A 17,080-nucleotide genomic window follows, 5' to 3' on the forward strand; every position below is an offset into this window, starting at 1 on the left:
TTGGCAGAATATTGAATTCATTCAGTTCTAAAATCTACAGAACAATGGTGGATACTATAGTTTCCTCATATCCTAGCCATTACTAGATTTAGTGTTTCTTCTACTTGTATACCTTCCAATCTACTAAGAGATGCAATTGTAATATTATGGAAAGTCACTTAGGAGAAAAGGTTTCTGGTTTCCCCCTAATTGGCACATGGTGCAATTCCAAGATTGTATCCATAATATGTGCCCTATAGCACAACTTCTAGTCATGCTCTGTAAACATGGGTTATGCCAGGGTCTATACAGACTTTGTATAAGACCTACAAAATCATTTATGTGATGAGACAGCATGCCTGTCTCCTGGCCTCTTGTCTGTACTAATAATTTTGTATGGACTGTGAATGATGTAATAATTATCTAAAGGCACTTTGGCAAAAGATAGGTTTCCCACCCTTGCTGGACCATTAGGTCCATTTTAATTAGGTTCATTTTATATCCCTCTCCCCATAATATCTGTTCTACTCTACTGAATGCAGTAAGTACCCAGTCACTCATGTGTACATGGTACATGTGTACATGGTTTTTGCCTATCTCACAAGACAGAAGTCAGAAAAATGATGGTAACTATAAAAGAGGGAAATAAAGGTAGTTGTAACAGGTCAGGTGAGTTGGTTAGTAGTTGATGTCAAAAGAAGCCAGTAAAATAGTATAGGCTATTTAATTTTTTAACTCACTAGCCATATGTTGTTCATCATGAAAGAAAAGTGTACATGTATCTGTGATCACATAGAGTTTATTTTCATCACTGGAGGACAGACTGTGCTTAATGAAGTAGTGAAAACCTATCCAAATTTCTATTCACTAAAGATGTTGGGAGCAGCAGGGCGCTGGTGGCACACGTCTGTAATCCTTGCCACTCAGGAAGCTGAGATCTGAGGATCATTGTTCAAAGGCAGCCTGAGCACAAAAGTCCATGAGACTCTTGTCTCCAATAAACCACAAGAAAATCGGAAGTGGCATTGTGGCTCAGGTGGTAGAGCCCTAGCCTTGAGCTGAATAACTCAGGGACAGAGCCCGGGCCCAGAGTTCAAGCCCCAATGAGTGACCAAAAAAAAGATGTTGAAAACACACATGGAAGATGATCATATTCCGAAGAGAAAGCAGAAAAACTGCAAGCTGAAAGCTACAAATGGAAATGGGTAGGTGAGTAGTTTTTCATCAGTTTTCCATTTTCTCTTCAGCATTTGGAAAGACAACAGAAAATCTAAGATCTTTATCTGGTGTTTAAGAAAAGCAAAGCATTTTTAAACATATGTACACCTTGATAAGGTGATTAAATGACAACTTAAATTTTATCAAAATTTAACCATTATTATTTTGGAGATGTATTAGAAGTAATCACTTAGCACAAAGTACATGCTCAAAAATTGTTTAGTTTTTAGGGTTCTCTTATAAGTTTAGAATAAGGCTTGAGTCACTTAATAAATTCTTACAACCAAAAATCATTGCTGATAATATTAAATATTTTTGTTACCAAACAGATATAGTTACATGAAACATTGCCCTGATCCTGTATTCAAAGTTTATATATGCTTAATGCAGGTAAAGACAAGTTTATGTAGGCATCATAAGTCACCAGTTTGTTAGGAAACAAATATAATCTAAATGTGTCATCCAAAATGCAGAGAATTGCCAAAGAAAATGTAATGGATTTGGGAGAATATATCAGGCCACTTAGTGTGATAGCTATGTAAGATCACAAGAAAAGTAGAATAAGATGCTCAGAGTCTGAGTATAAATAAGTAACAAAATTCTAACAAGAAGAAGAAATAGGAGACAATTTTCAATTGAGGTAAATTAAAGTTGGAATCCAACATGGTAACATAATGACAATAATAAAGCAAGTTTCTTTTTTATTAATGTTTATGATGTATTTTTGTGATCATTTATGTCAATTGTCTTCTGTCAAAAATATAAAAATAGAAAGAACAGAGACAAAGATTCAATAATTACCCTCTCACAGTAAATGATTTACTGATAGGTATATAGCAACCTTACGACTGAGTTCAATGCAAATAATAACCAAATTTTAATTTTATCCATTTGAGAATTGAAAATTTAATTTTTAGACAAATTTTTCTGCCACCACAAATCTGCAGAGTAAGTCTCCAACATGTTAGATTAAGAAGTAAGTGTGGGCCAGGAGTTTGGCCTAGTGGTAGAGTGCTTGCTTAGCATGCACAAAGACTCGGGTATGGTACCACATACTTAGAGAAAGCCAGAAGTGGTGCTGAGGCTCAAGTGGTGGAGCTCTAGCCTTGAGAAAAATCCAAGGACAGTCTTCAGGCCCTGAGCTTAAGCCCAGGACTGGCAAAAAAGAAGTAAGTGTGCAGAGAATAATTTGCCTATGAATAATTTGCCTATGCTTCTTGTGTACATTTCATAAATTTCTTTAAAAAGCCAATTAGACACTAATAAGTCAATCTGAAATGGTACAAGGAATTTTTTGCTTGTTTTTTGTTAGTTGCAGAGTCATGTTATATTATCCAGGCTAACTTCATACTCGGAATCCTCCTGCAGCAGGCTCCCTAATACAGAGATTACTGGCACGTGAGATAGTATTATTTTTAACACAGTAACAGTCTATAGTCATGTTTTAAAAGCAGGGTTCTATTTGCTAGTAATCATTCAAATATTTTAAAAAATACACTGGATGTGAAGCTACAAACCCTATCTACTTGAGATGTAGAGATGAGGAAGACAGAAGTTTTAGAAAACTGAGACAAAAGTTTCAAAGACTCCCCCATGGATATGCCTGAGTTCCCACTTCCCTTGATAGCAATAATAGGATTATAATCCAGGTCAACCTGGGTGAAAAAGACAAACCCCCACTCAAAGATAACAAGACAAAAGAAGATTTTAACATTATCTCAAATGGTAGACTACATGTTTACCATGAGAAGCCCTGAGTTCAAGAAAGAAAATTGACAGAATGGCAGAGTTAGGAGGAGTGTGGGAGAATGATGAAAAGGGTGACTGATCAAGAGTCACTGTATTTATAAACTGATTTGTTAAGCAGCAACCACTTTGTACAACTGCTTAAAGATAGCTTTTTTTAAAAAAAGGAAAAGAAAGAAGCTAAGCTAGGGATCAGTCAGTGGCTAACACCTGTGTTCTTAGGTACTCAGGAAGCTGAGATCCGAGGAATTGCCGTCTGAAGCCAGCCCTGGCTAGAAAAGTACTGTGAGACTTTTATCACTAATTAATCACTCAAAAACTGGAAGTGCAGCTGTAACTCTAATCAGCAGAGTGCTAATCTTGAGAAAAAGAGTTTAGGGACAATATCCAAGCACTAAGTTCAAGCTCCACAATGAAAGGAAGGCGGGAAGGAAGGAAGGCAGGAAGGAAGGCAGGAAGGAAGGAAGGCAGGAAAGAAGGCAGGCAGGCATGTTGGGAGGGGGGAGGGAGGGAAGGCAGAGAGAGAGGGAGGGAAGGAGGGGGTAAAGGAAGAAGGAAGGGCAGAAGGAATGAAAGAAGGAAGGAAGGAAATAAGGAAGGAAGGGAGAAAGAAAGGAAGACAGAAAGATGAAAGACGAAAGAAAGGAAGGAAGGAAGAAAGAAAGAAAGAAAGAAAGAAAGAAAGAAAGGAAGGAAGGAAGGAAGGAAGGAAGGAAGGAAGGAAGGAAGGAAGGAAGGAAGGAAGGAAGGAAGGATCTGGTAACAATGTTCTACCAGAAATGCGGCTCATGGCTGTAATACTAGCTACTCAGGGGGCTGAGATCTGAGGATTGTGGTTCAAAGCTAGCCCTAGGCACTAAAGTCTGTAAGACTCTCATCTCCAATTTACCACCAGAAAACTGGAAGCTGTGCTGTGGCTCAAGGGTGGAGTGGCAGCCTTGAGCTGAAGAGCTGAGGGACAGAGCCCCGGCCCAGACTTCAAGTTCCACGACCGACAAGAAAAAAAAAAAATGTGCTCATTACCTTATGTATGTAATAAGCCCCCCTGTACATCCCTTTGACAATAACATTAAATTAAAAAATAAATAAAACCAGAAAAATAAGTAAACAAGCAATGAATCGTGGGGTTTAAAAAAATAGGCATAATTACTATACAAATTTTAATGTTAATGATACTTTGTTGTTTTTTTTTGTTTGCCAAAACCAGGGGTTTGAACTCGGAGCCTGGACACTGTCTTTGGGCTTTCTCGAGGCTACTGCTCTACCACTTGAGTCACAGCACCACTTCTCCTTTTTCTGTATATGTGGTACCAATATAGTGCCCAGAAACTTGAAGCCCTCCCCTGAAAGGATCCCCAGAGACCAAGCATCAATGCAAATTGCAATGAGTCATTTATTGACGAGCTCGAGCATGGTCTCTGTGCACTGATGGTCGAGTGCAGACCAGAGGCCCCGAGCACAAGATTACCGCACCTTTTATACATACTTTGGTAGGGGGAAGGCCCCAGCAAGTAATAGCAACAAATCAATACACCACGTGGGAAATTTATACTATAATTCCATTAAATGATTGGTGCACTACAAAGCAGGAAAGGGGTCATGACTAATCATTGGTCAGCCTAGCTGGCTGTCATTCTAGGAGGATGGTTTTAGGCCAGATATGAGTCTAGGGGGATCTCCATGGTAACGGGCTTATGATTGGTTGACATTTGCCCTAGTTTGCTGGCCCTCACAAGTCGGACCTTGTAGGTGCCAGATGGTCACTATCTCTAGCTCCAGGCTGGGAATGTGTATACTCCCTGCCAGAGGGTAGCTCAGTGTCTGGGACCCAAGGGCGAATGGGTGGTTGTAGATTAGCCAGAAGGATAGCAGTTACATTCCTCAGGGTTTTAGCAAGCAGATATACAGAAGCAGAAAGGCAAGTTAAGGAAATACAAGTATAAAAATACAAATGGCTAACATAGGTTTATAGAAAATATATAGATATTTTCTATGCTCCTCACCAAGAAATCAAACCCAGGCTTTCTATATGCTAGGCAAACACTCTACCACTAAGCCAAACTCCCATTTCCTTAATGATTTTAATGGTTATATTTCTACAATTTTTCTACATCAATTTTACATAAAACAGAATTTGGCTATGGTAAACATTTCCTAAGTGTTACCTGTGGTATTTGTTAGCACCTAAAAAGTATTCACTTCTTTGTGATTGTTGCTCTTAATGTGCTATGTGAAGTTATTTCTTATCTTTTTTCTACTTATGATTAATCTGATGTGGTTACTGTATCTGACTTTGTTGCCTGCTATATTGAATATATGTTTATTGGTATATTTGAAATAGGGAAAGGAAAGGGGAAAACAAGATGACTGGGAGGGGTTGGGGAGAGGGAAAAGAGAACAAAAACATGAGAAAGGGTATCAAAGTTCGAGAAGTAATGTACCCATTACTGTAACCACTCTGTACATTATCCCAACAATAAAATAATGAAAAAAAAGAAAAAAGTCCTTCAGAATTTTATTGATTTTGCATTTCATTCCTAATTAAAAATTAGAGCAATAATTTATTTATCTGTAAATATGCAAGGCAAAGCAGAAGAATTTAATGTAAAATTTGAAAATATCCCTTCAACTTTCTTAGAATGTCAATTAATTTGGAATTCATAGACTGCAAGAGAATTAATATTTGTGGAATGTGGGATCCTCTTATCAAGAACATGGAGTGGTTTTGCAAATATTCAATAACTCTATTCAGCAAAATTTATGCCATTTGATCCTGAGTCTGTACATTTCTTTACTGAGGATTTTTTTCTATTTTCTTTTCTTCATTTATTAGTTTTTCCCATTTAATATAATTAGTGCTGATAAAGAGTACATAAACAGTTGTTTATGAATAGGAAAACTGTTCACTTTTGAAAGTCATAATTTTGTTCCTGAATGTACTCATGGCTTGTAAATGAATGTTATAGGATTCAGTTGTATGAATATATAATCCTATTATCTGAAAATGATACTTTTTGTAATTGATATTCTCCTGGAAAATTATCTTTTTCATTCATGTTATCATTATTCATTTCACTCATCTTGTAAGTTTATTCAGCTTAAGCAAACTTCATTCTCATAATTCTACTTTCATTGCTATATGAGATATAAGAATTTAGAAATTCTAATTTCATATGTTTGAGTAGTATTTTGTTTTAAATAATATACTAAGCCATTGCTTGATTTTTATTTTGCTTTATCACTTTAGGAAGAAGTCTTTTTGTTACTCTATTTTCTAATTCATTTATTCTTGCCTTGCCTATTTAAATTCTTTCTTTTGGTTTGTTTGCAAGCAATATGCATGCTGGAGGCTGTGAATATTTCTGTAGGCAGAGATTGAGTCTTATACCACTAGAATAGCTAGTGTTTACCTTTTTCTAATTTTCTGGATATTTCTGTGTTAAATCTATGCCCAGACAGAAGTAGTTTATCAGAGAGATTTTTCATTTGCTTTGCTCCTGAACTTTTAGTGGTTGAAATCTTAGATTCCTATCAATTTATTCACTTATACTGTGAACCATTCTCATTGTTAGAATGTATTGGTGTTATTTATTTGCTTATTTTTTTTTTATTTTGCCAGTCCTGGGGCCTGGGCACTGTCCTTGGAAACTTTTTGCTCAAGGCTAGTGCTCTACCACATGAGCCACAGTGCCACTTCTGGCTTTTTCTGTGTTTGTGGTACTGAGGAATAGAACCTAGATTGTCATGCAAGTTAGGTAATAACTACTACTAAGCTATGCTCCCCATCCTATTGATGTTATTTTTGAGGCCTAACATGTAGTCACTCCCTTTTTTTCAAATGTGGTTTCTAAGATGCTTTATTTGCTGGATTCAGGACATTAATTGTGGTATTTGTATTAGAGCTCCCCTATTCACTGTTCTGTTTACCTTCTAGACCCACAAGTTCTTTTCAATTATTTCATTGTTCATAGTATGTTTCTCTCAAATTTCCTACAAGCATTTGCTTTACATTTTGTTAGGCTTTGGAGCAGCGATATTCATGACAGAGTACCCTGAGAACCTCTCTTTACCTTCCTATTGTGTTTTTTGGTGTGTTTTTGGACTTCTTTTTATACTTATCCTTTACTTTTGAACCTCATACCAAGATCTAATTCTGATATGTATTTTGAAGTTACTCAGACCTTCAGAGCAATGCAGAAACAGTGGTTTAAGGTAACAAAAGGCGACCTTCGGAGATAAATAGAAAATAATGTTGGAAAATATATTTGGTTGTGAATGTCCTTGAGTCTTAAAACAACATCAACAACAAAACCAGAATATCATAATTGGAATGGAAACTTTAACATAGGGATTTTAAATGTGTGCAGTAGGAATGCAATCAAATGATACCTACGTAAAAATTAAACCAGGTGACTTAACAGAATGAATGGGGTTGAAATAGATGTTAGAGGAGTGATATTGGTCATAACTTCACATGTTGAATTAAAACTCTTTTGTACAATGAGCATGTAATATACATATACAATAAAATTCTATGTTGCCATCAGAAAGAATAACATCACCCCATTCATAAGGAAATGGAAAGACTTTCAAATTATATTTGAAATGGTTTTTAAAATACAAAAAAGAATTGTAATTAAGTAAATATTTGCTTCTAGAAAATCTTCCCTATTAGCATGTAGAAACATGTGAGGTATTGAAGTATTACTTTTGATAGGCCCTCATTCCTAAAAAGATAGAACATAGCAGGCCTTTAACCTACAAATACGAGCAACCTTATCTGTTTATTCTAGTATGTTTTTAAGTTTTATGTTCTACATGTGTCATGAAATAAAAATAATTTAGAAATATAAGTTAGGGAAGGCAAACACTAAAGGTAGAAGTAGTTTTTAAATTAGTATGTATGTGTATGATGATGAAAGAGGAAACTGAGTCACAGGAAATGAAGAAAACAATGTGATAATTCAGTTCGATGATAAATGCTAGATTCAACTGAATTTCATATTTGACTGAATAAAGGGTAAAAGTATAGAAATAAGTAATAACACCTTGGATTTCCTATTTGGTAAATTACTTACATGATAATGCCACCAACATATGAGTAATTAAATCAAGAACCTATTCAGCATGATTAATCCAATAATGATAAAGTAAGTATGTATACCTAGTACCATAAGGACTTAGAATGAAGAAGAAAGTCATATGTATACACAGAAGAATATATCAATTGTGTAAAAACATGACTTTTTAAAGGCATGTATTCCAAACAGCAATGACCAGATACCAGGCTAAGCCAACTGAAGTGCTAACACACTTGAAAATGGTTTATTAACTATGCAAATGTCAAGCTAACTCTGATTTTCCCCAAAGCAGGATAAACAAAATAAATGAGCCATTAAGAGACACAGGTGAGGCACTCAGCCTTCAAGGACCCTGCTTTGATTACTTTCAAAGGCAGAGAAAGGCAACATAACAAGTCTCCACTTGAACACAGTGTGTTTATTCAGTTTGATGCAAGTCAGAGGAAATAGCCCTAATAGTTTTGAATTGCAATAAAAGGTTGTATGCACTTGTCAGAGTTATACATTTAGGCCATAAAAGCAAAAGATGCACTTTCTTAATTAAGCAATTCAGGTATAAATTGGGGAATAAAGAGGAAATGGAAGCTTCACATGGACTCCAGTGTGTTCCCAAAATAACCTTTCCCTTTTTATTCCAAGATTTCCTATTCAGCTGTCAACATCAACTTAAAAACATTCAGAAATTCAGACTGACCATTATTTTTACCAATTCATAACTTCCATCAACCTTTACCTACCATTTATGAGACACTTTCTTTAATAATTATTAATTTATCTCACTCATTGCTCTATGATATTTTCAGAAATATATGTAGTGTATGAACTATGTGTGGATCCCACAAATTGAAACTGTACACAAGAAGGATGCTAACCATATTGCCTAGTCACAATTAAAATCAAAACACTAAACAAAGTTTTCACCTAATTCAAATTTGCTTTATTTTATTGAGCTCAAGGTCATTTTTATAAGTCTAATAATATATTAGAGAAAATGGGACAGAATAGTGAAGGGCAAAGTCTTGCCTCTCAAAGACACAGTTTTATTTAATTATTAATGTGGGAATCATGAAGTTGTTAGAACTAGTTCAGAATATATATTAAACAAACACAAGTTTCTATACATTAAAGTTTGTGATTAAAAAAAAAGATGTTGAACTCAATTACAGCTAGATGCAAAATGGGATTTTTATGCATGGAAGGATAAGATAGAAAAATCAATTAAACATCCTGACAGAATTTATTTGCATGTCTAAGAGCAAAAAAATATTTTTCAGCAATCTACAATTTTCAGGGAGAGATGCAAATAAAATAACCTGAAGGTGGGGGCCAGGAGTTTGGCCTAGTGGTAGAGTGCTTGCCTAGCATGTACAAAGACCCGGATTCAATTCCTCGATACCACATACATATAAAAAGCTGGAAGTGGTGCTGAGGCTCAAGTAGTAGAGCTCTAGCTTTGAGAAAGTCCAAGGACATGGCTCAGGTCCTGAGCTCAAGCACAGGACTGGCAAAAAAAATAAATAACCCAAAGGTAAGTGGCGACAGGGAACATGGAAAGGTATTGCAATGGACTGAATGTGTGTCCTTTGGAAATTCATATGGTGAAACTCTAATCCCAGTGTGATGGTATTTGAATGTGGGCCTCTAAGGGGTGATTAAGTCATAAGGGTAGAGCTCTCATGAAAGGCAGTAGTGCTCTTTAGAGACTCTAAGACTTTACCAGAATCCAATCACAACCATACTATTTTTAGTATTTTGAGGAATATCCATACCATTTTTTATCATGATAATGTGAGCACACCTATCTACCAATAAATAGTTCTTTGGTCTTTATATGCTTGCCAGCATTTATTGTGTCTTGTCTTTTGATAATGGCCACTCTACTAATATCAAATGATATCTTCATTGTGGATTTTAGTTACATTTTTCTTAGGATTGGCAAATCTGAATTTTTTCACCATTTATTGGCCATTTGTACATCTTTTTTTCTGAGAAATATGTGTTTACTTCCTTGCCCATTTTTCAGCTGGAATCTTTGATTTGCTGATGTTCTTCTTTATGAATTCCTTACATATTCTAGGTTTCAAACCCTATTCAGATTTATTGTTTGCAAATGCTTTTTTCCATTCTGTTGGTCATTTCTAATTGTTTTCCTGGCTGTGCAGAAAATTTTCAGTTCAAGGCAATCTTGTTTGTTTATTTCACTTTCAATTCCTGTGCTTTGGAGGTCCCATCTGAAAATATGTCCCTATGACAATGCCTTGAAGTATTTCTTCTACAGATTTTTGTAGTTGTTTCAAAGTGTCAGAATTAAAATTCAGATCTTTGATATATTTTGAGTGGACTTTTCTGTATGGTGAGAAAAACATGCCCCATTTTATTCTTTTGCATGTTCATGTGCAGTTTTGTACATCCTGTTATCTGAAAAGCCAGTCTCTGCTGTTTGTAATTCCCTGGCTATAATCCCAATCAAATTCCAATGACTTTCTTCAGAAAAATAAAATAACCCTATAATTCACATAGAATTACAAAAGACCAAGAGTAATCAAAACTATCCTGAGGAAAAGAATGAACAGGACTAATGGCATCAAAGTAGTTTTGTTGAAAACATATCAAAATCTATATTTCTATGGGGTTTGATATAAATCAGAAACATTGATTTATGGACAAAATACAACACCAGAAGTTAATCTGTACTCAATTGACCAATTTATTTTTGATGGAAAAGCCTACAGCATTCAGAGTGGATTTTTAAGTTACCACCATAGATGATAGATAGATGGATAGATAGATAGATAGATAGATAGATAGATAGATAGATAGATAGATGCATTCATCTAGCCTTGACATGCTAGTAGTGTTACAATCTACTATAACTTCATTAAATATGACTGCTAGAATATTTGAAGTCACTTATATTTATCCCATATTTTGTTTGGACAGCTTGTGTAACTCATAATGACTAACGTGCTAACAGAAAAATGCCAACAAAAATCTTATAAACTCAGTACTGCAGGAAAGGTCCCAGACAGCTGAGCAGTCAAGATGTGGAACTTCACTGAAGACCAAATCGCAGAGTTCAAGGAGGATTTGCAGCTATTTGACCAAGCAGGTGATGACAAGATCTTCTACAGTCAGTGTGGGGATGTGATGAGACTTCCGAGCCAGAAATCCACCAGTGCTGAGGTGCTTAATTAAGGTTCTGGAAAACACCACGAGTGATGAGGTGAATGTAAAGGTGCTGGACTTTGAACACTTCCTGCACATGCTGCACACTGTGGCAAAGAACGAGGACCAAGGGACCTAGGAGGACTAAGTAGAAGGCCTTTGGGTGTTTGACAAGTAAGGGAATAGTACTGTCAAGGGTGCAGAAATTCGTCATGTACTCGTCACTCTGGGTGAGAAGATGACTGAGGAAGAAGTGAGATGTTCGTTGCTGGGCTAAGGACAGCAACGGCTGTATTAACTGTGAAGAGCTCCACTGAATGGTGCTGAATGGATGAGGACCTCCTAGTATCCCCAAGTCTGTCTGTGCCTTGCCCCGCATGAGATTTTTGTGTGGCCCTAGAAGCCACACAAAAGGCCCAAGTGAGCTTCCTCAGCTCCCTTGTCACAGCATACCTTTCCCATCTTGTCTCTAGGTTGATGTTTGCCATCTGCACTCACCTCACGAAATAGCTCTCTTTACTCCCCCAACCAAAAAAAAATCATATAAACTCTTTAAATATTGTGATTAAAAATAATGACTATCAAAATACCTACAACCAAACAAGGGATATATGGAATTAACAGAGAATGAACTTTTCCCTATTAATTACAGACTATTTAACAGATTCATCATCACAGACAAAAGAGACAATTGCACACATGATCCCCCTCAAATACCAATAATGTTTATAACCCTTTAGTGGTATCAGGGTGCTTGGGGTTTACCAGGACAGGAAACAAAACAATATCTCTATCTGAGATAAGAAGTCTGGCTTTTCAGGCCCAGCTCTTTACTGATATCTTTACTGAGAAACTATATAAGCTGTGAATTCCTTGATTATAAAATTAATACCCTTAATTTGAAGATCCCTTCCAGTTGAAACGATTCATTGGCACTGTGCTCATCTAGTACTTCACATTTTCTTATAACAGGATCCTAGAAATAAGGATACATTTTCAAACACTCAAAGTTCTCTTTCATAGGCATCGAAACATCTAAGAGAATATCATGCTGGGGGTGAAAACTGAGAGTGCCAATGCCTGGGCCTTTGGGCCAGCAGAACACTTCTTTCCCAGTATTGGTACCTTATGCTCACTGCCAAATTTACATATGCATAATTGCTGGCTTTTGTTGCATCTTTCCTATAAATTATAATACTTCTATGGGCAAGGTAGACACAGATTGAAACATTTTTTCTCCCATCCAAGTTTTGGGCAAAACTAAAAATAATTATATATATACTCATTATATTATAAATATAATACATGATGTTATTATAATATATATTTATGCATATATTTTTTCTTGTGCAATAGGGTATTTTGGCCCAGTCCTATGGTTTAGGCCAGGAGCTCCAGAAACATTACCATTTTCAACCTGACTCACAACAGCTATTTTCAAAGTTGAGCATGCATCAGAATCACTTGGAGGTCCAGGGTTTCTGATTCATTAGAGTTAGGAAAGATGTGAGCTGAAAACCTGCATTTCTGAAATGCCCCTGGGTAGGTTTTCTTGTTGCTGATGATGTTACTGCTGTTGCTGCTAATGCTGATGCTGATGCTGAAACTGGCTGATGCTATACTGGCCTGAGGACTACTCTTGGCAGACCAATGGACTAAGAACCAAATCACAAGAGCCACTCACCCTATAAGCAATCACAAGGACTGCCAACTTCAGCACAGAGTGGACTGCACTCCTATGTTACAGATGAGTTCTTTTTTCATACCATATTTTGGAGAAAATTCTAATTTATATATTCCTATCTGGAAAGACCACTAATGGCACAAATGACTTATTTTTACTGCTGGGAATTTTCTTGTGTGGTTTTTTTATTGCCCACTCTCAATGGAAATGGCCATTCAGGTTCTGAGGGATTTTACTTTTATTGGCTTTGTTCCTCAGTATACCCTATTTAAACATGGATGATGGACAAATTATCTTCCAGAAAAGTTCCCTATTAGCCAAAGAACTGATGTTACATATTTTATTTTCAAGAGAAAGAGATGATAACAATTAAAATTTTTTTACCATTTAAAATGTTTATTTAACTACAGAGCATGCTTTTTGCTTTTTGAGGTAAAGTCAGTTTATTCTAATTACATTCATACAATTTAAAAGCTTCCCCTGTTCTCCTGATGATTCGACATTTTTACTGCTTTGCATCTGGATGTTTTTAGGACATAATGTGCAACTTCATGGTTCTGTAAGAACACCAACTGACTGTGCAAATATGCATTAAGGCAATGGGAATTTGGGTTACCTAGTCCAGACAATGCTGATAGAAGCATCAGACACATGAACTGACAGCTAGGATACTTACTGTAAAAAATAATAGCAAAGGCATTTACACAAGTGGAGGAATGATGTAGATTTACTGTCCTTTGCTTGTTTGGCTTTAAATACTTCACCTAGTTATTACCAAAATTCTGAGATCAAGAATTCATGAGCCCACTGCCTTCATTGCTTTCTTTAAAAGAATTTAAAGTTGTTTTAGAGCTTCATTTTATTTAGGTTAATTTCTTCTTAAGAATTCCAGTTAATTCATCTCTCAGAAACAAAGTTAACAGATATTAATACACTTTTACTGGTAAGAAATCCTTTTGCCGGTATCAGGGCTTAAAGTGAGGGCTTTACACCCTTCCTTGGCTTGTGGCTTGTGCTCTATTATTTGAACTACATTTGTAGCCCAGCTTTTTGTGAGTTAATTGGAGATGAAGTCTCTGGGATGTTTCTTTCTGGATTGGCTTCAAAATGTGATCCTCTACCTCTCAGGCTTCTAAGTAACTGAGTTCACAGGCTCAAGTAAGTATCCTGAAGAGATTTTACTGATTTTGAATTGTCAGAAAAGTAGCGGTTTCACAGATGGTAGGATGTAGTAAAAACAATGGATAATGATGGATTTTGTTCATATTCTTTACATGATGTTTCATTTATGAGGGTACAATCAATGTCCTGGCCAATGATTAATATATAGTTATTTCAACACTGATGATTATTGTCCTTTATCTTCAGCATTAATAATGGCCATCTGTACTCCCTTCCCTTTAATGAGTGAAGCAATTTTACTTTACCATCAGTCTGTTCTGGGAATAGCATTGTTAATGTTATACTCATTCAGAGAAATGCTTGAAGTAATTATGCAACCCATCTGAAATTTGAAAATTAAAAATTTTCCCCCAAGCCTTGCAGCCTTCACTTCAGTCATGAGCATACTGTCACTTTATCTGGCAAATAATCATTCAAGCATTTTTAACAAACCAATGATTGATATTTTTTGAATCTGCATGAATTGGTGTGAATCTGCAGGAATTTTTTTAATATAACCTTCTGATTTCTGAGTTTGTCATGTTCATCATTACTCCTGCTAAAGGCAGTACCTTTTTTTAAGATATCCTCTCAATTTTCAGTAATACACCCTCTATCTGGCAAATATAATTGTAGCTCCTCTATACATTGAGATAAAAATTTTTAAGATAGCCTCTGAATATTCTGTTAAAATGAAAAGCAAACTTAGCGGTATGGAGAAGCATGAACCCTACCTTTGGAGCCAGCAATGACTAGCATCACAACTAATGTTCACACATTTGTTGTCTGTAGACAGAGCTAATTTTTTTTCTTTTTTCTTTTTTTTTTCCTGGGGCTCAAACTCATGGCCTGGGCACTGTCACTGAGCAATTTTGCTCAAGACTAGTGCTCTACCACTTTGAGCCACAGCTCCACTTCCAATGGAGTCCTCTAAAACACAACTATTTCTTAATAGTTTAAATTCACTAATGCTTGCATTTATATTTCACAGAACCAAATGATTTTAATTGGCATTTCCATTGCTTCAAGTCTCTCTTAAGTTCCTTAAACATAATAAGAGAGATTGGGAGGCTAAAATTTTCTTCTTACAAATAGAAGTCACCAAAAATTCTTTAGATAGCACTTTCAGAAATAGCGTACAGAGAGCTTGAAAGTCAACTCTGATAGATCCAACATTATTTCCTGCCAATTAAATGATTCAGAATGCAACCTACCTGATAGCACATCACACCCCATTGTAGTAAAAACAGTCACATTCATCTGGTCAAATGTGCTTACTATTATTTTTGTTCTGTAAATATCACCACTATTCATCTTACTAGTCATCCTGTGTCTTTAGATATATTCAAGACAACAGATGCAATTTTGTTTGGAGTAAGTTGTCATTGACTTAAATGGGAATTGCTGGGGAAACAAGAAATCATCTGTTCAGATAAAACTGTTCAGAAAAAACAGTGTAATTTGTGTCTTACAGAGAGAATCTATGCCTCTTATGATGATCAGAGCTGTTGCCCTTTCATTACTCATTTCAAATGTTCCTATCTTGCAGGATTATTTTCTATGATTCAGATTTGATAGGTCTGGGATGGGGCCCAGAAATTTATAGTTTTGAAAGCTCATCAGCTTATTCTTCTTTGCAACCAATTTGTGAACCTTTGGATCATCCAGGTGGGAAGATATAAGACCAGAAGGTATAGTGGCTCATCCTCTTTTGGTGTCTGGAATTTTCTCATAGCAATTCACTTCCTTACAACTTTTAACTTAAGTGTTGAAAAATGAAAATAGTTTTGAAAGAGGCTGTATCCACTAAGTGACATCAAGATCAAAAACTTTAACTCATAATGAATAATTAGGGCAAGCTAAGATTCTTTGGAGAACAAGAATAATAATGAGATTAAATTCATTTTTACTTTTATCATTACTTAAGAATATACCAGTGACCTAGAAGACAGGTAGAGTGTGGTGTGTTAAGCCTATGACAAGAATGTAACTGTAAGACTACAAATATGGTACTGAAGTTCTAAAAGCTTCACTGACCTTCTTATTGCAAAATTTTATGCCAGAGCTGTGGTGTAGACATCAAATCTGAATAACAGACCCCATGCTCTCAAGTTTCTGTTTCACCAAGATTGTCCAGTTTCCAATTTTACCTTATAATAGCCTCTGTAATAGAAACATATGCACATCAGATTCAAACTCAGAAAGTGTTTAGGTAGCTCAGAGGCAGCACCTTGCACAAATCCCAACATAGTTGTATTTAAAGCAGTTTAAGTAAATGATCCAGAATAGTCAGAGGTGTCTCATCAATATCTTCAGCTCAGATTCCTTCTCCTTATTTTAGAAGCTTTCCTTGCCTTCAGTCAACTTTAACATTATAACCTTATTTTTGGTAGCTTTATTTTTTTATCTTATTGTTATTTTCTTTAAAATCTAATTTAGAAAACAGACTAAGCATAAGAATAAAATATATTCTCTCTCGGTCATTATTTAGCAGCATAGGTCAGGAATAGCAACTTCAGAAAATGAATTTCTGAAGTAGTTTGTAGAACTCCAAAGCCAGATTTCAATAATGCCAGCTTAGCCTGACATTAGAGCTCTTCAAAACCTATCCCAATCATGTTACATCTTTCAAATGCCTTTCTTACTGATCTTTTCAGATGTGCAATATTCCACTTATCAAATGTCTCAATATCCTTGTGTAGACCCTGCTCCATATTACAATTCTTACAATATTTTCGCTCATGGTATCTGCTACACCATAGTCCATAGTATTCTCTTTAAAATTGTAAACATTTCTTCCAGTGCCTTCAATAGGAACTAGTTGCAGTCTCTTTAACATTTCCCCTCCTAGATCACTACTACACTGTTGGTAGGAGTGCAACTATGAATCCCTTGTCTGTTATATGGTTAGTTAAGATCTTCTCCCACTCTGTGGGCTTTCGATTATTTTTGTGATTGCTGTCCTTAATGTGCTATATGAAGTTATTTCTTTTCTCTTTTTTCCAATTGTGGTTAATTTCATGAGGTTACTGTATCTGAATTTGTA

The 17,080-nt window shown here is 35.8% G+C and overlaps 1 pseudogene; it reads left to right on the plus strand.

Annotated features, from left to right (window-relative positions):
* Positions 1 to 11,066: 11,066 nt before the first annotated feature.
* Positions 11,067 to 11,524, plus strand: LOC150058978 (myosin light polypeptide 6 pseudogene; annotated as a pseudogene).
* Positions 11,525 to 17,080: the final 5,556 nt, after the last annotated feature.

This window comes from Megascapheus bottae, chromosome 9 (assembly GCF_031878675.1).
Source record: "Megascapheus bottae isolate mThoBot1 chromosome 9, mThoBot2.hap1, whole genome shotgun sequence".
NCBI lineage: Eukaryota > Metazoa > Chordata > Mammalia > Rodentia > Geomyidae > Megascapheus > Megascapheus bottae.